At 35.1% G+C, this 26,545-nt stretch overlaps 1 protein-coding gene across 3 annotated transcripts in view; it reads left to right on the forward strand.

Moving 5' to 3' along the window:
• Positions 1-26,545, forward strand: part of EPHA3 (EPH receptor A3) — a 344,884-nt gene that overhangs the window by 62,285 nt on the left and 256,054 nt on the right. For 2 of the 3 annotated variants that reach the window (XM_042956713.1, XM_042956714.1), the window contains exon 1: positions 24,771-24,798. The exons of the other annotated variant lie outside the window; for it this stretch is intronic. The gene's annotated coding sequence lies outside the window, so the exon portion shown is untranslated. Of the gene's footprint in view, positions 1-24,770; positions 24,799-26,545 lie in introns of those variants that run through there. 3 annotated transcript variants of the gene reach the window in all.

The raw sequence follows: 26,545 nt of genomic DNA on the forward strand, positions 1-26,545 counted from the left end.
CAAAATGATCTTCTAGTTTTATTGCTCAAACTACTCCCTTATTCTACTTGCTTCTCTTTATACGACAGTTCATTCTTTTTTAGACTTTCAGTGAATTTACATGTATTTATTAGATGTCTGCCTCGTTCTCAAGTTGTGGTAGGAGTGCTGAAGAACACAGAAGCATTCCTGCGGAATTTACAATCTAGCCGAGTAAACATAACAAAGATACATTGAATAAGCAAATAATGCCATACTGTCTGACTCTTCTAATTTCTACTGAAGAATTTTTTTATTTAGAACACAAGGTAGCATTTACATACTGTGTCATATAGTTCAGTTTTGTACACTGATGGAAACTTTTGAGGATAGAGCTAGACATTCAAATAGATGTGGTAGGTAACCAATAACCAGCTCAGAGGAGGGTGCAACCAGATCACATGAAAAAAAAAAAATACGGCACAATGGAAATGGTAGTGGAGAGAAATGTTTAAGCATTTAATACTATGGTGTTTTAAATCTGCTTAAGTTTTGAATTTTTAGTGCCACGGTCAATAAGTGTGTCTTAAATGTCTTCTAGAATTATAAGGTATCAATAGTAGTTACATAATTTGAGGGGCAGAGGACATAGTAATAATTCCTTGTTTGAAAATTATAAACAATATGATGATGGTAACAGCAGAACATTGAGCAAGTGCGTGCGCCTAAGCACAGAGTGCTGTGCGACTGCGCGGATTGCACGCCCCTGAGCCAGCGCTGCAAAGCATGGTGGGGTGAACGTATTCACGTAAGACCCCGTTTCCAGTTCTTGACGTCATTGTCCCTTGGCACAGTACTAGCACCTTTTAAAAGGGTTGTCTTTTAGAGTAATGAAATACTGAGTAAAAGCTATTTAGCCAGCTGTGGGCACTTATGGACCTTTTGACAAATGATAATTATTATTTCCATTCTTAATGTTAGCTTTATTTCACTACAATTTTACCTTCATTTACTGGCCATAGTATCACAAATTTATTTTCTCCTTTGTCCTCCACTATTCTTCATGACTTTGATCGGCTCCCTACCACCCTCCCACATCTCCACTCCCCTTTCAGTGAAAAATAAATATGGGTCTCATACCATCCTTTATTTCCTATAGCAAGAGCATATCATACTCAGTGGTGGCACTTCACTATCCCAACCGTGCCTCCATTCTGAGAACATTCTTTCATTAAATTTCTTTGACATCTGCAAAAGATCAGTCCGGGAATGTATAATTGCTAGTGGTGTAGTTTGCAGTACAGAAAATACGGCTATTCCTCATGGAGAGTTTAAACATCTCAGGACGTTCTTTCAAAATAAGAGGTAGGAGTGCATTGATAGTTTGCCGTAGGCAATTTTATAGTTTGAATAAATGTCCAGTTGACTCTCCAGATAGTCCATATAGATATCTACTCATTTCAGTAATTTCAAAAGATATATTATACATTATGGCATAAAGAGAAATAAGGTGAAGTCTGCTGAATAATAAAAGGCAAAGTCAATGCATATACAAAATTTTAATAGAAAAAGTATGGCTTAAATTAAATGGGTTTTTTTAAGCATAGGTATGAGCTTTGTGTGTGCGTGTGTGTGCAATCTTTTTTTTGCTTTATCTGGAAATAACACATATGTAAAAATTGAGATACAACCAACACAAACTTAGCATATTTTTCTACTTCTGTAACAATGTCAGGGAAGTAAGATGTTCCCTACTCTTTTTTAAGGAGGAAACATAGAAAGATCAAAACCATCTATATGTGATACAAAACTCCATGCATTATGCTTTCCAGAATCACATGGTATATATTACTTTGATTTAAAATGTTTTGAATGAAAATTATCTGTGATAAATAGCTTGGTCTTTGGATTGGAATATACAGAGCAAGCACTAAAACTTGTTAGACTGTCAGACATTTCTGAACCTGAAAGGAAAACTGATTGCAAATGTGATTTTAATTTGAAAATTAAGGGATATAATTTTTGAAGTCAGATTACCAGTATAATTTTAAACCATCCGTGCTTTTTGGTGATGTACCCTGATAATTGAAATCATTATTTAGCTCCCATTATGTGTATATTTATATATATCTATAGATTTATGTATACACATACTACTGAATATATTGCACAAAAAATTGAAATTAAATAAAAATTAGAAGACCACATAAACATGAATTGAATTTCTGATATATTCCTCCTTCTCCACATGCCTTACCAGGACTTGAGATATATTAATCCCATTTTGGATAATCCATGCTTTGGACTGAATGTCTCTGTTCCCTCCAAATTTATATGTTGAATCCTAAATTCCCAATGTGATTGGTATTTGGAGGAGGGCCCTTGGGGGCTAAAGAGGTCATGATGATGCAGTCCTCTTCGATGAAATTAGTGCACTTAAAAGAATATACATGACAGAGAATCTTTCTGTCATCTGTCATGTGAGGATACAATATAAAGATGGCCATCTGCAAACAGGAAGTGGACCCTCACCAGACTCTGGGTCTTGCTGGTGCCATAAAGTTAGACTTTCCAGATAATAGAAATGTGAGAAATGAATATTTGTTGTTGAAGCCGCATAATCTATGGTAATTTGATGTAACAGCTCAAGCTAAGACAACCCTGAATGATATCTTTGGGTAAGATCTACAATATTTGGTCTTTTCTTAAGCAGAAATCTTGAGTTGTCATTCTCTTTACACATTTTTTGAATGACTCAGTAAATAGTTTTCATTTTTCAGGAATTAGGAAGTTGCTACAGATTTTTACACTGGCATCCTCATCTGAAATTCCTTTGCAAAACTCAAGGCTTGAATCTAATCACAGTTGTAAAAAGTGTATGAGATTCTGTCAATTAAATAGAATTATTGAGGGGCACCTGGGTGGCTCAGTCAGTTGAGCATCTGACTTTGGCTCAGGTCATGATCTCACAGTTCATGGGTTTGAGCCCCACATTGGGCTCTGTGCTGACAGGTCAGAGCCTGGAGCCTGCTTTGGATTCTATGTCTCCCTCTTTCTCTGTTCCTCCCCCATTCATACTCTGTCTCTCAAAAATAAATAAAAAAGTAAAAAAAAATTGAAAATAAAATAAGTAGAATTATTGAGATTTAAATAATTGAATATCCTATGAATATAAAAATGTTTTGGGGTGCTTGGGTGTCTCAGTCAGTTAAGTGTCTGACTCTTCATTTTGGCACAGGTCATGATCTTACGGTCTGTGAGTTCAGGCCCCACGTTGGGTTCTGTGCTGACAGTGAGGAGCCTGCTTGGGATTCTCTCTCCCTCTCTCTCTATTTCTCTCCTGCTTGTGCTCTCTCTCTCTCAAAATAAATAAATAAACTCTAAAACAATTTTAAAAAATAAAGATAAAAATGTTTTAAGGGTATAATTTTTGTAAATTCTTTTGTGCGGCGTTTTTCTCACTCCTTTTTAAAGATTTGATATTTTCCTTTTAAAATATTCACTTGATTCAGAGCAATATTTGGAATTTTTAGGCTGTTAGTATTGAAATGTTTCAAAGACCATGTAGTTACAGGGATCACTGGCAAAGGATGGTCAACTTTATCTCAGTTCGTGGGAAATTGAAAGAAACTATTTCCCCTAAGGGAAAATTTATTTATTTATTTATTTATTTATTTATTTATTTATTTATCTATCTATGCATTCAAGAAGGAGACATGAGGGTAACCATGTAAAAGTAGTTGATTGGTCGGTTTGTCAGTTTGAGTGACTTCATCAAAATGGAAGCCCCCGCACAGCAGTGGTATCTTAGTAGGTTCCAGGCCATAGGAATTTTGTAGTATCAAAAGCATCACACTCTATTTGTGCTTAAAAGACCTCCGTTCATTGGGTTGGTGGTTTACATTGGCATTAATCTAATTACATCCTGGTTCTTTTGAATTTAGTTCAAATTTAGTTTAGATATGCCGTAAGTGATCCTACTTTCAATAATCATATGCAGAAATTGCGAAGTAGCAGTCAGTAGAGGCCTTAAAAAGAAACAAGCATTGAACAACCAAACTCCTATTTTCCAGGAGTATAATCCAAAATATAAACACATGCTCTTTAAAAAATCAGTGATAGATATTGTACTTGTGACACTCAAATTTTTCCATGCCAGAATCCTTGGCATCCCTTGTGATTGCTAAAACAAAATGAAACAAAAATCAAAAATTGAATAGTTTTACCCTAGTCCACATCTCACCATGTTTACCATTTTCTAGTAAGGCTGAGTGTTTTGTAGCAAGATGATGATGGGAAATCAGGTGAGAAGACAGGGAAAGAAAAGTAGCAGTGATATTCAGATGTCACATGAGGAACTACTGGTCCTGGGATTAAAAGATCCAAACCCATCAAAATCTTGTGGCCATTACCATCAGGGAGTTTGGTATCTCCAGTTCGGAAAGTATGTTCTTGATTTCTGTGTGTCTGAAATAGAAGAGCCAACTTTATTGTCTGCTTTCTTCCTATTTCCAGATTACTCTCTTGATGAGCTCTGCACTTTATCTGCATGACTGTACTATGAAGACAACCTGTGTCTATGTATGTGCATTTGTAGTCAGGGAATATTTAAGAACCCACATCTTGAATCATTATGCTTTCTCTTGATACATAATTCAAAGTAAAAGCAGCATCAGGCATATAAGAAAGTTCAGAGAAATTCTGACTTTTCCCCAGACAAAACCTTCTGTATGCTTATTTTTTTTAAGTTTTAAATACATCAAACATCCTTATAAATATTGGAAACTAAAAAAAAAAAAGCCTAAAAAAACTGACTTTTGGTGACTTTGCTGCCCCCGAGGTACATGTTAATCTGTGAGATGGCTAATCCAGCATTAACTATGGATGATTTGGGCATTTAAGTGACTAGTTATGCAGAAGAGAACTTATGTCTGGTATATATTTAGTAAGTGAGAAATTAGAGATTTAGGGGTAGTTAGTAATTACGAAATGTCACAAAGAAAGTGCTGGGAACAGAATTAGAATTCAGATCTCTTAGTTTCTCACCATCTCTCCTCCTAATATGTCACTATTAGCTAAAGAACTTTTTTTTTTACGTCTTCTTTAGGGCGAAGTGAGGAGTAGGGGGGGTTGAAGAATGTGTTTGGTCTTCAGTTCCATTTTTCACTTCATGTTGGTGCTAACAGTCTCTACACACCCCTGCCCTTCCACTTCTTATGCTATCAGAGCATTCTGGGTTCGCGTAGTCATGTGATTATGTAAATGATGGTTTAGGATTACTTTAATATCACTTTCAGGGTACAGTCATTTTTAGGCTAATTTAGATGAAATAATGACTTACTGGTGGAATTTGTTGTCTTAGTATTTTGAGAGGAAGATCACACTATTGTCAAATTTAAAGCATAGAAAAACACTACTAATTTGTTTGCAAGAAAGGCTTTTCTTTCTTTCTTTCTTTCTTTCTTTCTTTCTTTCTTTCTTTCTTTCTTTCTTTCTTTCCTTCCTTCCTTCCTTCCTTCCTTCCTTCCTTCCTTCCTTCCTTTCTTTTCTTTCTTTCTTTCTTTCTTTCTTTCTTTCTTTCTTTCTTTCTTTTTCTTTCTTTCTTTCTTTCTTTTCCTTTCTCTCCTTTTGTTTTCTTCCTTCCTTCCTTCCTTATCAGGAGATGCATATTTACTGTTTGTTACTAGAAATGAAAATCTGTTCACAATGTTATATTTTTGACTAGCATAGTTAGAGTTTCCATCTATAAACCTCTCTTGGTAAAATCTCACTGTATTTTCATGCAGTATTAATTTATTGTGACACTAGATTGGGACTTCCTGAAGGACTTAATAACCTTTACCTTGTCTAAGAGGCATAGGGACCTGTCTAAATACCTCTGTTCATCCGTATAATGGTGTAAACTTTGCCTATCAATATATGCCCCTGGTTTAATAAAATGTAGACCAGATGGTAAGCTTACAACTCACCTACAGCTTCGTTTACATTTTTTTCTTTAAAAGTTTTTTATTATTTCAAAAGAAAAATTGCTTAAACTTATTTTCCACTGTCACAAATTGAATTATGTGAAATGAGAACAAGTCAAACTTCACATTGAGAAGTATTTTCTGATATTTTGTTAGTTGTGCTTGTGTAGTACTGCCAATTACATTTATTAGCCCTAAATATTAAACAGCTGGCAGAATTCCACTGTATATAAATAAGACATTTGAGACCTGGACAAGTGCCATTCTGAATACAGCCAGCTGGTGCTTTTTACAGTTTCATTCAGCCCAGCAGTACTGATTCCACAGTATGTTCAGTGTTTAGGTAAATGACAATAGAAAAACATGTTGTGTATGGGGAATTCTATAGAAAATTCCATTGTGTAGAAAGATAACATTTCAAAGACTTATTAAACCAAGGAAACGATACGGTATGCACCTGTTTGTTGAATTTATTGAATTTTTTGTTACCTGAGCTATGTTTTTAATCTTTAATTTTCTATGTGTCCATTTTTGTAGAGCTCTGAGTTATGCCATACAAAATGCTGCTTTATTTTCCTTTTCTAATGAAATTAAAATTCTTTATTCAGATTTATATTAATCGTAAAATTATATTGAACTTAACAACAGTGTACTGTTTAAATTCTCACTTCATTTGGTGAATGTATTCTTTTAGGGTGCTACAGACTTTAATTTTTATTTTCATGTGCATACCTTACCATTTTTGAATTACTTTTTAAAAGTCCTTTACCATGTTATTATATCAAATTAGTGTTTTAGAAATGTATATGCAAAATATTATTACAGCAAATAAGATACGAAGATAGATGTTGGTAAAGTGACATGAACATTTATGAATAAAGTAAATAAGAAGTAAATGTTCATTAATTTTAAATTAAATGATGAATTTAGATTTGTAATGTCACTATAATTCTAAAAGATATCACCTTGTTTTGATTATGTATTCCTAGAATTAATTGGTAAATATCAAAGAAAATATTTATTGATGTATCTTGTTTGTGTGCATTTGCCTGTGTATGAAAAGTCTAAATTAAGCAAATGTCTTGTCACTATAAGCACTTATCTGAGATAATTGACCATGACATAGCTCTGTGGCATCACTTAAAGAATTGGGTTGAGGAATGCAGTATAGCAACTCTCTTGAGTTGTTGGAAAACAAATCTAATATATATTAATTAACACACACACAAAAATTCTAAGCACCTCATTCTGTTTTGTTTGACAATTTTAAATGTTTTAAATTATGTAATTATTATATCCTAAATGAAAACAAGCAATCTGAAAACATATAGGGTTTTAATGGGTATTCTGTTTTTATTTATTTTCTGATTTAATGATTTGTATTATGAAGATAAATGGATTTCATTATTTTTTGGTTACTGCTTTAGTGCCAACACATAATATTTCTTTAATAAATGTTGTTGAGGAAACAATTTAGATAGGCATAAGCCAGTTGAAGTCTCATTCTACAATAGGCACACCAGTGATATCCATGTTGCCAAATGCAGTGGCTCAGTTTTCAACCCTCATCTTTCTTATCTACTAGGAGCATTTGACAAAGCTTATCATTAATTTATCTTCCTCCTCTAGAAACTTTTTCTTCATTTGGTGTTGCCTGGAGTGTGTAGTTCAATAGATTACAATCTGTTTAGAAGATGTTAAAATTTTATGAAGGGAATAAATTTGAGTATGTCTTGAGTATGGATATGACCAAACAAGAAGGCTTCTTACATCATGAAGTTGGAAGTATACCATAAGTTTATCTGATACAAAGTGGGATTCTGATATTAATGTCCAGACTTTCATTGCATTGGTATAATGTCCCAATCCTTCATTCCAAGTATAGTATTGAACACTATACTAAAAGACCTAGCTCTCTTTTGACTTTTCTCTTCTTGCAAAGTCCTGGTTTCAGATGATGTTATTGTGAGTTGTTCATTGTCCTGACTCAGTTACTTTTATTTCAAAAAAGAACACTTGCTTTCATTTGCAATATTTTTTTTATACCAGCTACTCTTAAAAAGAAATCACTTTAGGTACTCTATTTATAATAGTGGAATTCATAAGAAGACATTAATTTTGCCTAGTGTGTTCTGTAATTTATTATTTATATATGCCTTCCATTGTGCAGTAGCCCTGCTATTTTCCACCCAAATGTAATAATGGAAAACAAATTTTCAACTCGGCTACTTTTATTTGGAAGCATAATTTCAACATTAGGTCTTAGCTGAAAACAGGTCTCTCATTGTGCAGAAACTTGGACTCTAAACTACTTCCTGTGCAAACTATTAAACATCCTCCATCTGTAGCAGCTCAGGGTTTTACTACTTAACTGTTTCATGACTCCTTAACCTAAAGGGTGTATCTGCTCCTTTTTTTATTTTTTATATATCTCATTGAAATCAGGTCACATTTACCTTAACTTTGGCCCCTTCTAGAAGAAGCTGATAAATAAAAATGTTAATTTTTTTTTTTGGACTGACATGATTATAATAAAAGAGGTTTCAGTTCTTTTTCTAACTCTCTTCAATGAAAGAGACTTATCTAATGGAAACATTAACCGAGAAATTTTGGAGAACAATATAATAAATCAACCAATTAACTGGGTACCCAAAACAACTTTACTTGAAAAATTATACTTTTCAATTTTTCAGAAATGTGACTACATGGTATATTCTTGACTAGGGCTTCCATAACAAAGTATCACAGACTGGGTGGCATAAACAATAGAAATTTATTTTCTTACTGGCTAGAAGTCCAAGATCAAGGTGTTGGCAGAGTTGGTTCCTTCAAGGGACACAAGGGAAGAATCTGTACCAGGCCTCTCTCCTTGGCTTATAGATAGCTGTCTTCTTGCTCTGGGCTTCTTGCCCATAGTCTTTCCTCTGTATGTGTCTGTGTCCAAATTTCCTTTTCTTATAAAGACCCCAGTCATGTTGGATTAGGGACTTCCCTAATGATCTTAATGTTATCATCTGTTTATAGGACCTATCTCCAAATATGGTTACATCTGAAGGTCTTAGGGTTAGAATTTCAACACTATGGATTTGGTGGTGGGTGGGACACAATTCAGCCTATAGCATATGGTTAAGTGCTTACCCATTTCATTTTGTTCTTTTTTATTGGAACAATTTAAAATATAATGTTCTTTCATTAGTTGAGCAAATATTATTTGCTCATCCAATATTATTCTTCCAATATTATTGGATGAACCCTGCTAGGTATTATTATAGATTAGGAGACAGGAGTGTTTATGAAAAATTAAGGTGGAATTTCTTCAGGCCATCAATGTACTTTCTCGCTTACCACAGTTCTGAATCCTGGTTATGCTTAGCTAGCTTTATACTTTCATATGATCTGCGCTTGCAAATACATGAATTTTCAAACACTCTACTGGATTCTCTCAGCTACACAGAGAATTTGTACTCTTAAAGATCATATAAATTTACCTTCAGGGAAAATGTAACCTCTTTGGAGAAAAATGTTGAAGCAAATCAGTGCAATAGGAGGTAATATATGCAAGAGTAGAACTATTTAGGAGGTAATGCAAGTGCATAGCTAAGGAACAAGTGACTCCGTCTTAGCAGAGAGGGAAAATTCTTCACTGACAAGGTGCCATATGAACTGGGGCTTGAAGATCAAAGAGTAGCTAGTAGGCACTAGGAAGCAACAGAGCAGGGAAAACAGGAATTTTGATTTCCTATTTATGGAACTGTGGCATAGAGTGTCTTTTGTAACTGCACTCCCCCTCAAACAATAATAATAAAAACCAGAAAAAAAAGTAGGGTAAGCAAAACCCAATCGACAGAGAAGTGTGACTAAGAGTGCAATCTGAGCTCGATTGCGAGTTCACACCTCCTCTCTGTCCTTCCTAAAGGGTGTCAGCAAGATCTGTAATCTTTTGGAAGCTTAGTGTCCTCATCGATGGGAAGACATCTCTTTACCCCTGATATTAGTTAGGGGGATAATATTAAATTACAAATATCAAGAACTCGGAAAAAATATCTCAATAAAAAGTATTCAGGGCATGATTGTGTTGGGGACTAGTCAAGCATGGGGAAAGAACACCACAGTCCAAGAAGGAATTCCTAGGCATCTGTTCTAGAAACCACAATACACCGTGCAGTGTTCATTAACTTACATTTGACACCTATAATACTGTTGGATGATCGTTGGTATTAAAAATATTGTACTCTTGGCCTTCTTGGATTCAGATTTATAGGAATGAAGAGTTAATTCTCTTCAAAATAACAAGGCTAAAGCTTTAAAGCAGTAAACTATGATAATGAATATGAATAAGGGTAAAATACACTGTATAAAATCAACACCATATATTGTAAAATAGTATATATCACATATAATAATATATGTGTAAAACTTAGTAAAATAAATACTAAATGGTATTTATAACAACCTAAATCATTGTGGGATTTAGGAATTAGCTCTCCAGTAACAAGAATATAAAGTTGACTAGGGCATCACACCAGAACATTTTCTTTCAGGTGTACGTATGTCAGGTGTACTAGCTTTCTTCGGTATAGTGCTATAATCCGATTTCATTACCAAGAATTGACTTGGGTTCTATATTTTGAAGGGGGTCATAATGCAAACAAATTGAAACATGTTACCATTTTAGGTGCCAAATAGCTCTGGATGCTGAAGTCTTCTGGAGGCATGTAATATTAGGAAAATAATATTGGGAGCCATCCTGCTGCTAATCCAGCACAAACAATTGTTTTAAAATATATCAGCTTTGGGGCTCCTGGGTGGCTCAGTCGGTTAAGCATCCGACTTCAACTCAGGTCACGATCTCATGGTCCGTGAGTTCGAGCCCCGCATCGGGCTCTGGGCTGATGGCTCAGAGCCTGGAGCCTGCTTCCGATTCTGTGTCTCCCTCTCTCTCTCTGCCCCTCCCCTGTTCATGCTCTGTCTCTCTCTGTCTCTAAATAAACGTTAAAAAAAATTAAAAAAAAAAAAAAAATAAAATAAAATATATCAGCTTTAGCCTAATTTGACCAGGAGATCAGAGCTGATCATCAGTTGTAACATTAGAAGCAGAATTTAGAAAAGCATTTTCAAATAAGTATATCTTGGCACATCTATCATTTCTACCTGAACTTTGAATTTATCTGTGGATATTCTCTGAAATGTTTTGTAGAAAGTTGAACAAAAATTAGTTTGGATAGCAAATAGAGGTATAATGGTATAACATTGTAGTTTATGTTAATAGAATATTGAAACCACAGAATAAATTCTGTTGACTACCTTTTCCTTATGTGGGCCATTTATAAGATATGGGAACATTTGAGATACCACATACAATTGGTCAAACTGTACACAGAGCAAACAAGAACTCTGTAATTTAAGTAGTTGGCTATGATTTTTGGATTTAATTTTTTTTAAGTTCAAAATTGCTCTGTTGATAATTATTATTTCCCCAACTGGTAATGGTCTTGGCATCACTGTGGGGATAGTTGTTACAATTTGGTAAACCGATTTGACACAATTTAATTTGTCATTAGAAAAAAAATTCTCAATCATTTTTATTTAGATCAATTCCTTTTTCTTACACAAGTTTTTATTACACAAGAGAATGTTCTGAATATACACCATTTAGTTTTGTAAGTTTCTTCCAGTATATTTACATACTATATAAACATTAGGCAAATAATACTGGACCATTTCTCCGTGCTCAAAATGTTAAAATTTTCATTCATCCCTAAAATTTTATGAACATCTCATGTATTACACTTTTTTTAATCCTGAGCATGTGTCTATTTAACATCCCATGTTATTTCATTGTTTTTACTCCTAATAACATCCACTTTGGGCTGTGAAACACTATACAGTATATATTGTAGAACATATATGATCATATGATAGTTTTGATAGTGGAATATTTACCACAATTATTCTGTTTACAATTACCTTTAAGTCACAATTGAAATAGAGGTAAGTCTTTTCTCAAGTATTCTTCCAGAAATTAGCTTTTCTTTAAAAAATACTAATATTTCAAAACATGTTAAAACGTACTATAAAATAACACAACCAGGCTTCATCTAAACATATAGTAATACCATGTTCCTGCATTTGTTTCAAACCCATTAATCTTTGCCAGTAACCAGGGGGAATTTACAGTCAAAATTTCTATAGATTACTAGTGGATCAGAGTACTCCAAAACTGACGTTAAAACCAGTCCTTTCTGTCTTGTAGAGGTAGTCTGGTGTATTGGCACTCATATAGGACTGAGCATTAAGACCTGAATCTTGGTTGGCCTAGGTTGGACCCTTATTAGCATTGTGACATTAGACATTTTTGTCTCCAGATATCAATTTATTTTCTTGTAAAGAAAGCCTCAAGGTCTCTTTATGTGGTAAATGCACTATTCCAAGCCCTGTATCCATGGAATGCACTGATCTTTTCTGTTCAACAATAAAATGCTTTTTCAAAAGTTACAATTGCTGCCTCAGCAACTTCTCTGCTGTAACCTCCTTCATTCCATAAAGTTTTGGAAACACCTCTGCTACCTAAAAACAAACGAACAAAAACATTTTTATAAGTCACCAAGTCAGCAATATCCTTCTGTTTACTGGTTTATTCTTCTCAGACCTTGTACTTTTTACTCTATTCTTCATATTAAATTAAAAAATTCTTAAAATTCCCTCCTGGCTTGTTAGTCAGTTAGCTATCTCTGCCTTGTTTTCTCCCTATTCTAATCCTATCTCTATAAATGCTCCTTTTCCAGCAGTATTTACCATACTTGAAGACCTTTTTTGATGTGGAGATGATTTTAATATAGATGCTTTGAAAGAGCAATTTTTGTAAAAGTTTCATCTCTTTCATCAGCTCATCTTTCTCTTCCTAACCTCTAAACATAAGCATTTCATACGGTTTCTAAAATTCCTTTTTTTCTTTTTTAATCATCATAACCATTTCCAAAGCTTTAATTATGAAACTTCAAAATCTGAATTTCTACTCTTCCACCCTTTTTTCTCCCATGACTTCTAGATGACCTTTCTAACTTTTGAAAAAAAATCTTTGTGTTTCATGTTGACATGTCAGACTTAGCTTATATTAAACAAAACTTCTCCCCTTCTTCCTATAACTTTTCCTACCTGTATTGCTGCCTCTCTCTGCTAATGGCATTATTTCCAAGTCATCAACACAGATTAGTGGAAAATAGGAAAGGCTTTGTAATGGAAGTGTTCTGAGTTTGAGTCTAGGCTCCACCATTTACCAGCTATGCAATTTGGGGCAAGTGGCTGAATCTCTTACTGAGCTTTTCTTTGTCTTACCTCTAGAATTACTTGATAATAGCACTTGAAGTGCAGGGCTTTTGAAGGGATAAAATAATGCGTTTCTGAGAAAGCCCATTACTAGTAACATCATCATAAAATGGTCAATATGATTATCAAATGTTAGCTTTAAAACCTCAGAGTCATTTTCAGGGTTTTAATTTTCTCAAGCCAAAAATCCAAAAATCCATCAATTGCCAAGTCATGGTACTACTCCTGAAATATTACTCTCTTTCAAAAAATTAACCCATTCATTTGCTCATTTAGTGAATGGATTATGTGGAGCTATGTTAGGTGCTGGGAATCAATAATGAGCAAAACGGCCAAACCACCCTCTCTTAACTAATCACAGTAACTTTGGAATTCATCGCCCTCCATTCCTCCAATCAGTCCTAAATTCAGTAAAACCTTGGATTGTGAGTAACTTGTTCTGCAAGTGTTCCGCAAGACAAGCAAACATAAAGGAGCAGTGTCTTGCAATATGAGTAGTACGTGATGCCGAGCATCACATGATCACAACTGAGCCAATGGTTCTTCTCTGTCTCTCCTCTCTCTCTGCGGAATTATGGGTGATCATCTGTCTCCCATGCTCAGATGCTCGGTCTCAGGCCACAGTGTTTGACTGAAGTCCCTGATTTTTCAGAACGTTGGAAGATGCCCACAATGGGCACTAGTGTATTTTTTGTCACTTCAGGGCACCTATAGATGGTCCTTTGCTTTTCCATATAAGAGTGAGGTTAGGAATGCTTTGCTTCATTCTAGGTCAGAATGCCTGGAGATAATAAACCCTCTCCTCTGGTACCTTATTGTCAGTTACATTAAATGCAATATATGACAAGAGTTTATTAATACTGTACTGTAGTCAACATCTGTTAGTGATAATGAAAGTCGTCCTACAAAACAACCCTCCTCTTTCTTGTCACCCTCACACCAGCTATAAGATTTTCAAAGTTAAGTGCAGGTTACTTTGTTTATTTTTCTTTATATTTGTATTTTGTATTTTCTTGGTTGTTTTGTATTATGTTACAGTGTTGTAATCATTTTTATATGAATATTTTTGGGGTGTGGAATGAATCATCTGAGTTTTCATTATTTCTTATGGGGAAATTCTTTTTGATATACAAGTGCTTTGGATTACAAGCATGTTTCCGGAACGAATTATGCTCGCAAACCAAGGTTTTACTATACTCTTGTCAAAGTTATGTCCCTAAATCTGATCTTTATTGGAATCTCTTGAATGATGAGTTAGTTACATTTCAAACCATGATGATCATCTCCCACTTCTCCAGTTTTCTAGTATTCTCTGTAGAGCTGCCAGATTGAGGCTATGAAATACGAGTCTTGTTGATCCTTTACTCAGAACCTGGATTGGACACTAACTCTTCCAACTTCCCCAGTCTTCCCCTGCTATACTCTTTTCCTCCCTCTTCTGAGGAACACATACACCTTACTCCTTGTGGCTTTTTATTCCAGATACACTCCTCGGGGCCTTCTACTTCTTTTTCCTTTGCCTTGAATGCTCTTTCCTGATGCATCCATACTTCTTTACTAAAATATCACCTACTCAGGGAAGTCTTCCTTTGCCAGGAGCCCATCCTTTCAGGTGTTTAATTAACATTTTTGGTGAGGTCTTTCTGGGTCCTTCGGGTTTTTTTTTTAATATTTTTTTAAAGTTTATCTATTTTGAAAGAGAGAGAGAGAGCATGCTTGTGAGCCCACCCATGAGTGAGAGAGGGGCAGAGAGAGAGGGAGAGAGAGAGAATACCAAGCGGGCTCCACACTGTCAGCTCAGAGCCCAACACGGGGCTCAAACTCATGAAACCATGAGATCATGACTTGAGCTGAAACCCAGAGCTGGACGCTTAACCAACTGAGCCACCCAGGTGCCCCTGGGTCATTTGTTTTAAAATCTTCTCTTCCTCCCAACATACACAACTGTCTCCTCTCCTTGTCTTTTATTGCTTCTTCTTAAAACATACCAGTATACAAGAAAATGTAAATTTAACTTATCTTTTTTTTTTGGTCTGTCTTTTCCACTAGAACGTAAGCTCCCCACAGAGAGATATTTCAGACATTTTGGTTGTTGATATAATTCCAGCACCTAATAGAATCCCTAGTGTATAACAGGTGTTTAGTAAAAACATGTTGAATTAATCAAGGAAGCTTCCTCTTTCATTTTATCTGCTTCATGATAACCAAACTGAGTTAGTACTTTTGTGTTTTTATGCATTTTTCCATATTTCTTCCTGTGCCTGGATTGTGTTCCTTTTCCTCTTTTCTCCATTTTTACCTATTTTTACTCATCAAAAATTCCACTTATGTTTAAATTTCTTGCTAAATGCCATCTCTTAGCTGTTCTTCTCTTTCTCTGGCCTCACACTGGTCATTGCCATTCTTTGATGGATATATGACATTCTCCACCCTTCTCTAATGTCCCACACCCAATGTATCATCAAATCCTTTGGCTCTACTACCAAAATATTTCCAGAACTTGATCTATTCTTTCTCTGTCTCATTGATAACATTCTGTTCTCTGTCACCTAAGCTATTATAATAACCTCCTAATGATCTCACCACTTAGACCACTTCTCCTTAAAGTTTATTTCCTACACAGCAGCTCTTAAACTTTTTAATACATGAATCAGATCATGTCACTCTTCTGGCCACACCCTTTACTGACTTCTGATTTTTTCTGAGAATAAAATCCAAATTCTGTCACGTGGTCAACAATGACCTAAATGCTTTTATATTCCACAATCTCTCTGATTTAGTATTTTACCACTTAATGCCTGGATCACTGTGTTTCACACTCAGTGGCTTCTGTGCTATGCGTGGATTATAACACCATCCTCAGTCTCCTAGCCAACGGACTTTCTGTTCTCTCAGCCTGAGCTGCTTTATCAGCGGATATTCTCTTGGCCTGGCTTCTCACTCCATTCAGGTGGCTGGAAAAATGAGACCTTATGCCTGGTTACCCTATCTAAAATATCATTTTAATCAACCCATTTGTGGTATTCCTGTTTTTATCTTTGTTTTTCTTTGTAATGATTATCACCATCATACCTATCGTGTGTATGCCTCTGTGTGTGTGTGTGTGTGTGTGTGTGTGTGTGTGCTTACTCTTCGTTTTCTCTCAGTACAACATAAGCTGTATGAAAACACTGGTGGCTTTCTTATTATTTTTTTCATGAAGGGGAGGAGGTCCCCAGGGAGTAGAAGAGCACATGGCCTACAATGGATTTCTGTTGAACAAATGAATGACTGTCTAATGTTAAGACTTGTAGACACATATATCTGCTTTTATAATGTAAGGTTTTCAAGGGCAGGAAACCCTCACTTCTGCATCTTTATCATAATGAGAGTACCAGAAAATAATTTTATAGTATGTAAGGGCTTGATAAACATTTTTTTACCTAGTTAATGGTAAGAACTATGTAAGCACTTATTAACTATCAATCTCATCTATTAAGCAACTGAATAATCCTATATGAAAGAAAATATTATTATTTCCATGCTGATATGAGATAATCGACACCACACATTGACCAGTATGGAGTAAAACCATAGTAAGAATAATATATATTTTCATTTTATTAAATTATAGAATATGACTGTTAGCATGTTATACAGATAGATTATATACCTTTTATTTAAAAAAAAGAATAGTGAAAGGAATTGAAGTGGAATGTCTAATAAAATTAAAGAACTATATATGGTACCTGGCACATTGTGGAATATTATTGGCAGAAATGTACTCCACCTAGAATAGCAAACTTCTCAAAGATAAAAGACAGCAGACTCATTTATAATAAAACATGAATTGGTTCAGTATTGTTAAGTTTTGTTATTTATTATATTTATTGAATTTCAGGACAGTAAAACAAAATACACTTGTCACAAGTTGTGGTGACCTTAAGTAAATAAATCCTGGATGAGTTAAAAAAAAATAAGAAACAAGGAAAGCTTGAATTTGAAACATATTCTTATTATTTTATACGGAAAAAATCTGTGTATTCTGATGACATTTGCAGTTAACTCAGCTTTAGCAAAGTAATAAATAATATTTGTTTACTGCTTCCCAGGTGCAGCACAAGATTACACCTATTTTAAAAAAAATTTTTTAACGTTTTTTATTTATTTTTTGGGACAGAGAGAGACAGAGCATGAACGGGGGAGGGGCAGAGAGAGAGGGAGACACAGAATCGGAAACAGGCTCCAGGCTCCGAGCCATCAGCCCAGAGCCTGACACGGGGCTCGAACTCACGGACCGCGAGATTGTGACCTGGCTGAAGTCAGATGCTTAACCGACTGCGCCACCCAGGTGCCCCAGATTACACCTATTTTAAATGGATAATCTACTGTTGGTCACATCTCCAGAGTTTACTATTATTTTTTTCCCATTTTACAGATGTGTGAATTAAATCAGGGTCAGTAGGGGCACCTGGGTGGCTCAGTCAGTTGAGCATCCAACTCTTGATCTTGGCTTAGGTCATGATCTCACAGGTTGTGGGATCGAGCTCCAGGAGTGGGGCTCTGCACTGATAGCATGGAGGCTGCTTGGGATTATCTCTCCCTCTGCCTCTTTCTCTCCCTCTGCCTCTCTCCTCTCTCAAATAAATAAATTTAAGGAAAAAAAGGAAATCGGTTGATTTTCCTATTAAGTAGCAGAGCTAGGTTTCAAATCCAGGGTCCCTTTGTCTCTAGAGCTTAGACCCTTAATCTGGGCTCCCCAGGATATCAATGGATAAAGGATTAAAAATATTCCTGTGAAATAAGTTTGCCACCCTTGTGAAAAGAACTGCAGAAGAAATCTGCAGCTTTAAAATGCTTGCTGTAAAGCAGCTTACATTTCAGGGAATTGCTCTCAAGAATCACACTTATTGTGTTAAAAATAAACTTAGTTATCTGAAGATCTATAAAACTTAGCATATGTTCCACAGTGACATGAGTTAATTTCATTTCCGTCACTGTGAGTGCTCCACAGGTATATCGTAAATTGCTATGAATTACTGTGGCTGTGACCCATTATCATAGCAGGAAATTACATGAATCTCACAACTGATATGAAATGCACTGCTGTCACTGCTATGCATTAATTTCTAAGTAGTTGGCCATTTGTAATAATTCTGTAAATGTCCATCTTAGCACAGTTTTCAGTCTAGACAAGTGAAACCAATGTGCATGGAATTTCCCCCCATTATTTCCAAGCAGTTATTCTGAATTCTAAAATTACCTTTTTATTGGACAATTTCATATTGAACATTTTCCCAAGAATTGGAAACATGATAGTTTCAATGTCCTACTCCCTAATTTTCAAGGAAATTTATTCTATAAAAAGTAAAGTCATTTGGCTATATGTGAATAAGAACACAGAATGAGAAAATCACTGATAAATATAAACAATTTTTCCAACTTTTAAGGACAGATAAATGGTTTCTTAAATTGTTTTTTAACCACATCAACCTCCTTTTTGCTGAGACAATTTTTAGATAATGGTATATACTATATGGTTATAGTTCTAAGAATACCATATTTGCAATTATGTGTTTTCCATTATAAATAGAAATATTTCACCGTTAAAAATCAAAACGCTATAATGCAAATTGGACTTTTCCTATATTTCCTTTGATATTGATATTCATTCCCTTGCAGAAAAAATAAATTCAAATTGAAAACGTTTGAGAATGGGAATTTGTATAAATTTCCACATGGTATTTTTTATATTTTGGTACATTGATCACATCTGTTGCAAATCGGTCCCTCTGACTAGAAATTCACTTTTCTGGTAGATCTTCAAGCATTTTGATTCATTTTTGAAAGTTTTTCCACCATCTCCCAGACTTTAAGATTCTTTTTCTTCATCTTCCAAATTTCTGTCACCATCTATTCTAAAAATCTTTATCATAAATTTATTGACACATAGTTCCTAGCAATTTACTTCCTGTGAATTTTTTTTATTACAAAAATGCTTAGAAACATAGAATCGGATTTATATTTACTCAGTAGGGCCACTCTTTGAGACATAATTATACAAAATATTGATTTTTAAAATTCAATTCATTATTCACCTGAAAGCATACTTCTGTGCTTTGTTCGTTATATAACTTTAATATTTGGCACATTGCATGATGTTGAATTTTAGTAAATTTAGTAAATTGGCTACTTGATTTTAGGCACCATGCTAGATGTTTGGGAGGGGAAAGATGAGCCGAACCAGAGACTATGTAGAGGGGAACGAATAATGAATAAAAAAATAAGTGAATATGTCTTTATAAAATAAAAGTTGATATAACGATGGATATAACACAAGGACAATATGTTCCTTAAGTTCAGGTACCCTGTTTATCTCTTTTGTTACTACATTATTGAACTAGAGCTTGGCACACAGTAGTTACTCAATAAATATAAATGAAATGTTCTTAAAAGGACATATGTCGAATTTAATGAGAGCACTGTTTCATTAAGAGAAAACTTAAACAAAATGCATTTATATATGTGCATGCACTTTGATATTTTTTCTATCGATGCTTTCAGTCTTTCAGTACAAACAGGAGTCTTTCTGAAATATATATTTTAGTAGTCAAAAAGTTCTAGTATAATGAGCTCTGTTACTCTCTGCACTTGTGGGTGTATCCTGGTTACATTCATAAGAAAAACGTACATCCTTCTATAATCTTTTGGGAAATATTCAGTGTACGTTCATTCAACAGAGGTTATCTTCTTACAACATCTCTTCTGGATCTTTGCAGCAGTTTTTCCAAAGCCCTCTTCTTTTCTTCGGAGAATCGACTCCCAGTCCCGAGCTAACCCTGTGCCTATTTTCAGTGGTTTCTCACTGTAGCAAATGAAGTTGAGGCATGCCAATTGATATTTCCAAATTGTCCCAGGTCTTTCTGTTCATTTCCTTTCTTTAAAAAAAAAATTAACATTCATTCATTTTTGAGAGACAGAGTGTGAGCGGCGGAGGAGCAGAGAGAGAGGGAGACACAGAATCCGAAGTAGGCTCCAGGTTCCTAGCTGTCAGCACAGTGCTGGACTCAGGGCTCAAATTCATGGACCGCGAGATCATGACCTGAGTTCATGAGCCCATGTCAGACACTTAACCGACTGAGCCATCCAAGCTCATTTTTTTTAATGTTTATTTATGAGAGAGAGAAAATGAGCGTGAGTGGGGAGTGGGCAGAGAGCAAGGGGACAGAGGATCCAAAGCAGGCTCTGCCCTGACAGCAGAGAGCCTAATGTGGGGCTCCAATTCACTAACCGTGAGGTCCTGACCTGGACTGAACTCAGAGCCTTAACTGACTGAACCACCCAAGCACCCAGGCCTTTCTGTTCTAAGTGACTGCCCCCAGACCTACTGCTAAGCGCCCTGTGTTCTAGCCAAACTGTATTCCAATTCCTTAAACAGGTTCTGTCCCCACATATCTTTGTATTTGCTCACACTTAGTATGTGTATGCCCCCATATTTCCACCTGTAGAAGCGCTATCTTTATTACCCTTCTGTCTCTTCTTCCTTAATGTTTTCCCACAACTTTCCTTCCAGCAGAAATCCTTTCTTTCCCCAGTCCTTGAAGTACCTTGAAGAGCAAGTGTATTATCATCTGCCTTATGTGACACATATGCCTCTCACTCTGGCATCAATTTCTGGAGACCAAAAGTCACATGTCACTTATTTTTTTACTATCCATGGCTTCTAATCTAAGCTTTACATAGAAATATTTAACAAATGCATCTAGAATTTAATAAAACTACTGTTAGAGAGGCATCTTAAGACATCACAAATCACCACAGAAAATCACAGTAGGAAACTACCGAACTATAGCAAACTGTAAAAAGAGTAAGATGTCTAAAACCGTTCTCTTGCATTCATACCAGGAGAACTATGTGCTTGAAGGTAACCCTCCCACACACACTGTTTACATCTTTTTGTAATGCACACGCTTTGCATTTACCACCAGATGTGAAATAGAACACTATGATTAGATTTACTTTGCTCGTTAGAATAGAATCTTACCAGTCTTTGTGGGAGGTAGAAGATGAGGTTATTCAGGTGAGCTTCTTTAAGGCATGTCTGGGACTTGGCAAATCTAAAATCGTAAAACAGATGGGATGAGGGCTGAGCAAAAGTCCATTCTACAGAGACAGGGCAGTGCTATCTAGAAACTTTAGACAGAGTTTCTGAGGAGATTCATAAATCTTGGAAGCTGGTATTGGAGTATGCAGCCAAGTCAAGTAGACATCCGAGGTTAATAATCCTGTTGGCAAAGGATGTATAACATTGGTTCTCAACCTTAGGGATACATTAGAATTGCCTGGACAATTTAAAAACAAATAATTAGTTTGGACAGAAACCCTGAAGCAGTATTTTTAAAAGGCTCCCTGGCTAATGTTACCAGAAATAAGAACCATCGATGTAGGGAATTAGACAGACTGTGTGGTCAGAAATATGGCACACTTGTCCACAGGTGCAAAGCTGTGGCAACAGCCCTGAGGTCTCAGCACAGTGTACCACTGAACCCCACCAGGGAGGAAAACGACTCAAATCAAGATGGTGAATCCGTGGCCACTTTAGTTCTTGTCTCAGTCTAGAGGTTTAAGGAACTGAGAAACACTGAGCGTGAAGATGGAACCATTTGTGTGTGAGGGAGTGGCTAAAGTAAAGACAGAGGATCCAAGGTAGGTACGGATAGCAGACCCCAGGAGCCCCACACCCGAAGACACCGTCTTTAACAGCCTGCGGCTTACTGTAGCTACAGAAAGTACCATGGCACGTTCAGTATTCCTGAGAATTCTAAACAGGGCTCTCACGTCATCCTCACTCTTTGTCTCACTCTCTGAAATCTTTTGTTGGCTTTCCTTATTAATATTGTCCGGCCTTTCACTCCTTTCCTAGTTTTTACCTCTTTTTGGTGTGCTTTACCCTAACTAGGATGTTGTTCCCCCCTTAAGTAAGGCAATTCTAATTTGATGATTATCAAATTTTTGTAGAATACTTAGGAGTTAAGGGTGGGTAGGAGAGTGGATAGTAGTCATTATTATTAAGATTACCAGTCATACCATCCCAGGCCTGCCCTTTTGGGGCATTTCTATTCTTAGACTCTAATCCATACCTTGTTATCTGATGTGTGTTTTCAACATCAAGTCCCCATCTCTCTTTTCATTCCCTGGTTACAAAGGTAATTCTCTGATTTGACCAAAAATCAACATCAACAGCGAGACAAATTAAAAACCAAACAATTCTATTCCTTACTTGTTTCAACTCTTTTATCTTACTCTATCTTGTTATAGAATGGTATTAGAAATAGTTATCTGTGTGCATGCTCTTCAGACCAGAATGGGCTAAAAACTATTTATTAATAAATGGAGATATGATTTTTATAGATATAGCTGTGCCTGACAATTGACAGTGACGTTCTTACTGTAAGTGATTATGGATTTCCACGTGTAAAATGCTGATGCATGGTAAATGTTCAAGTATTTCTAGGATGAACACTGAATTTTGAAATGGCTATGCATGTGTACAGAGGGGAATAAACATGGGATCAAGAAATATGAGTGGAGAAAGAATAGCATGAATCAACTTAATATCTAATGCAATTTTTGAGTGCAAGATTAGTCATCATTAACATTTAGTAAAGTGCAGAATTATGTGTTTCTTATTAACCATTGAAATGCAAATGTAATATTGTAAACTAAGACTATCGGTGATCATTTTTTTAATTGTCTTCTGCAAATTTCTAAGAAACTGGTTTTAAATCTTATAAGGTAAATCATGACAGTTCTTTTTCTTACTTTTTAAATGTTTCCCAAATTATGTCAGCCTATGCACTAAACATATTGCAAGTTCTCCTCTCTTAGAAAATGTAAACATTTTCCTCCTTACTTCCTATTAGCAAGTAGCTAAAAATGTGTCCAAGAGAGTAATTAATATCAATGAGTATAAATCCTTAATTACTATCATTGAGACTTATCAGAATGATAGTTATTAGGTTAAATACTGATAAATTATTAAAAATATATGTTTTCCTCCCAAAATACATGTTTCACTCAGTGACAAGGAACTGTTATATCCAGCAAAATATAAATAATCTCCTTTGTATCCTACTCTATGTTTTGATAATGGGGAGGTTCACCGTGTTTATACCCTGGGAATAGGTTTCAGAACGACTTTTTTTAGGGAGATGATGTCTGGATACATGATTTTCTAATAGTCAAAATCATTTGGAAAAATAAAAATAAAACCACAAGGAACTCAGCTCTGGCCTTTGTGGTCTAATAATAAAATCTCAGAGTAACAATCTGGGAAAGAGGCTAAATATCAAAATTGTTGATTTTGGAGAATTTGACCATTAGAAAAAAAATTGAATTCTTTCTAGTTCTGTATTCCCTTCTGCTGAAGACGTTGCTGCTGAAAACCCCTTGCAGAGTTTTTTGTTTGTTTTAATCAGGAAAATGAAGGGAAAGATCTTCTCTTTGTACCGCGCAATTCTGTATGTCACCAGTTAGTTCTATATGGCACCCATTTTATTTTCCCAAGTTTTCCTTGCGACAGTGACTATGGCAATATAGTATTTCTAATAAATTATGAACATTATACTTTAGTTCTTGGAATAGGAAGAAAGGTTAAACATGAGCATTCTTTAAGTTTATGAAGTGTAAACATTACAACCACAGCTTTAATTAGTGATTTCTGTTGTTGCTGCTGCTGTTGAGAAAAATGCTCATTTAGGGATTTTATTTCTACTGTCTGTAGTCCTCAGCAAATGCCAGGGTTTGGGACTTGCTCTTTTTGCCAGTGGACTGAGAGGGCAAGCCACCATCACTTACAGGCAATTTGGTCTTGATTACAAATTAATGAAGTGATAATTGCTCTATGCAGCCTTTTATGTGCAAAGCATGCTGGTGCTGTTTGTATTATCTTCTTGCAATTTATACCTCACCATTCAAGGACTTGTGATAGCCTGCCAAATTAGCATTGAGAGGAAAAATGTTAAACTATGGGGATATCTCTATAATTAAAATCATATTTTACTTCAAATTATGAAAATCTCTAATCTTAACCTCTGTTTGATGTTTACTAAAATACTGTCCATAGCAGGATTAATTTGCAACTGATTCATCGGTTAAAGTACACACTCCTATCTATTCTGATAAGAAAAAAACAAAAACAAAAACAAAAACAAAACAAAACAAAAAAAACCCTCGATCTAAAAATTTTAAGTCACTTGATTTATTTTTAAATAATGATATCCATGATCTAATTTTCTCTCAAGTGTGCAAATAAAGGCCTTAATCTCTGGAGTTTTTGCTAGTTCTGTACAATGTCATAGTTCTTTACAGTGTCATAGTAGAACCACGGTAACAATAATAGACGAGATTACACATAGTGCTGACTTTTAACATCAGAGTTTTTTGGAGTTCCAACTCTATTCACTTTTTTTATTTTTCTGATATTAAACATATATATGAATTTTGCTTTAACTGTGACTTTACTCTTACAGGCAATTCAGAGTACAATCCTCAGAACTTAGATGCTTAGGTACACCTTTTTTCTTAAACACTTCCTGTATAATACAGTCATAGAGTGGATGTTTGAAAATGGTATATTGATGATTATTTAAAGTACAGTGAGGGTGTTTCTTTTCTTATATTAATATATAAATATAGCTTGTATATTCGTTATAGGGTTTTCTAAAACATTCTAAATTTGTTCCTTTCATGGACTTTGGTGTGACAGTGAGGTCAAGCCCATTTTGCTTCCGGAAAATGAGCACTTCTCTTGTATTCCAAACTCTGGAATCAAAGTTATTAACATGAAGAGTGCTTTTTGCTATTTGCTTTTATTTTGTTTTTAGGTTGGTAGAAGAGCAGGGGAGAGTAAGAAGTTTTTAACGTGTTTATTACATTAGTGAGGCCTACATATTGGATTTGATAATTCAAACATCCTAATGTAAATAATTTATTTTTTTTTTCTTAACGTGTTTCAAAGACCAAATAAATGTTGTATTTCTTGCTTGTGGTTACCATCAATTCAATAAATTAATATTGTATCTAATTTTGTGACTGGAATTTGTGGATTGGAACTCTTATGTGTTTTTAAGATTTATAATTACAAAAGTGTTCGTACATCTTAAATGCTGTCCGTTTAAGTATTGAAAACTTGTCATTCGTGATGAAAACAATTAACTCCCTCAATGGAGGAAAAAAAGTGGAACGCATTTATAACGAGTTTCATGAGAATTTTGTTTATTTATAAATTTAAAATATATTCTCTAATAAGGACTTTATGTTTGCACTCCTTTGAGTGATTTCCTTCATATATTATAAGAAAATAATAATTTTTATACATCTCTCAAAATATGACGTTGTGTTCTGCATATTATGGAGTATATGAAGAGGTCCAAAGCGTAGCGAATGCATAGGAAACCAAAACTAATCTTAGCATGCCTACTGGATTAAATTTGTAAATGCGTTAGGTATTTAATAAAGATTATATAGCACAGAATGTTTCTTAAGAATGACAGGATTATGGAAGGCATCAAGGAGAAAACAGCACAGTCAGGTTGGGGTTATACCATAAACAAGAGAAAATCTAACATGGCTTTTGACAACAGTAAAAAGGTTTACAGTGACGAGAGCCTAGTATGTGCATAAGTGAAACATCTAATTCACTAGTCTCAATTCAAACTTTTAGAAAAATATAAATGTATTTTAGGATCAGTTTTTGGAAGAATGCCAGTATCAAACTAAAGAGTGTGAAGTTATGTGTATAAATAATGGTCAGCCAGAGAAGGCTTTGAATTCAAGTATGACATGGCAAAAGATGTATTTTCCTGTAGCACGAGACAAAATTGGGCATGGCAAAAAGAAAGTGTAGACACAGGTGTAATAGTTAGAAACAGATGGTATAATAGTTGCAGAACCGTAAGTACCACAACGTGATGCTAACTTAAAAGCTTCCCCAAATCTGTCGCAAGGATAACAGAAAGCAGTGCTTCACTGTCCTACAAAGTCCTGAAACTATTTAAGTGTTTTTACAATGAATACATGTTATGTTAGGATAACCTTAACTGCTATAACAGTGAAAACCCAAATAGCCACCTATTTCTTGCTTGTGTAAAATTCAGTGGGAGTAAAACATATTAAGAATTGAAATGTTCGCTACATTTACGTCTTCTGCTTTCCGTGTATAACTATTAGTTTTTTATTTTGTTGGCAGGGGAGGCATGTTTGTATTTTTACTTCAGATTTTCTTTCATGGTTCACCCAACATCTATTCCTTGAAA

Source organism: Panthera tigris, chromosome C2, assembly GCF_018350195.1.
Source record: "Panthera tigris isolate Pti1 chromosome C2, P.tigris_Pti1_mat1.1, whole genome shotgun sequence".
Classification (NCBI taxonomy): Eukaryota; Metazoa; Chordata; class Mammalia; order Carnivora; family Felidae; genus Panthera; species Panthera tigris.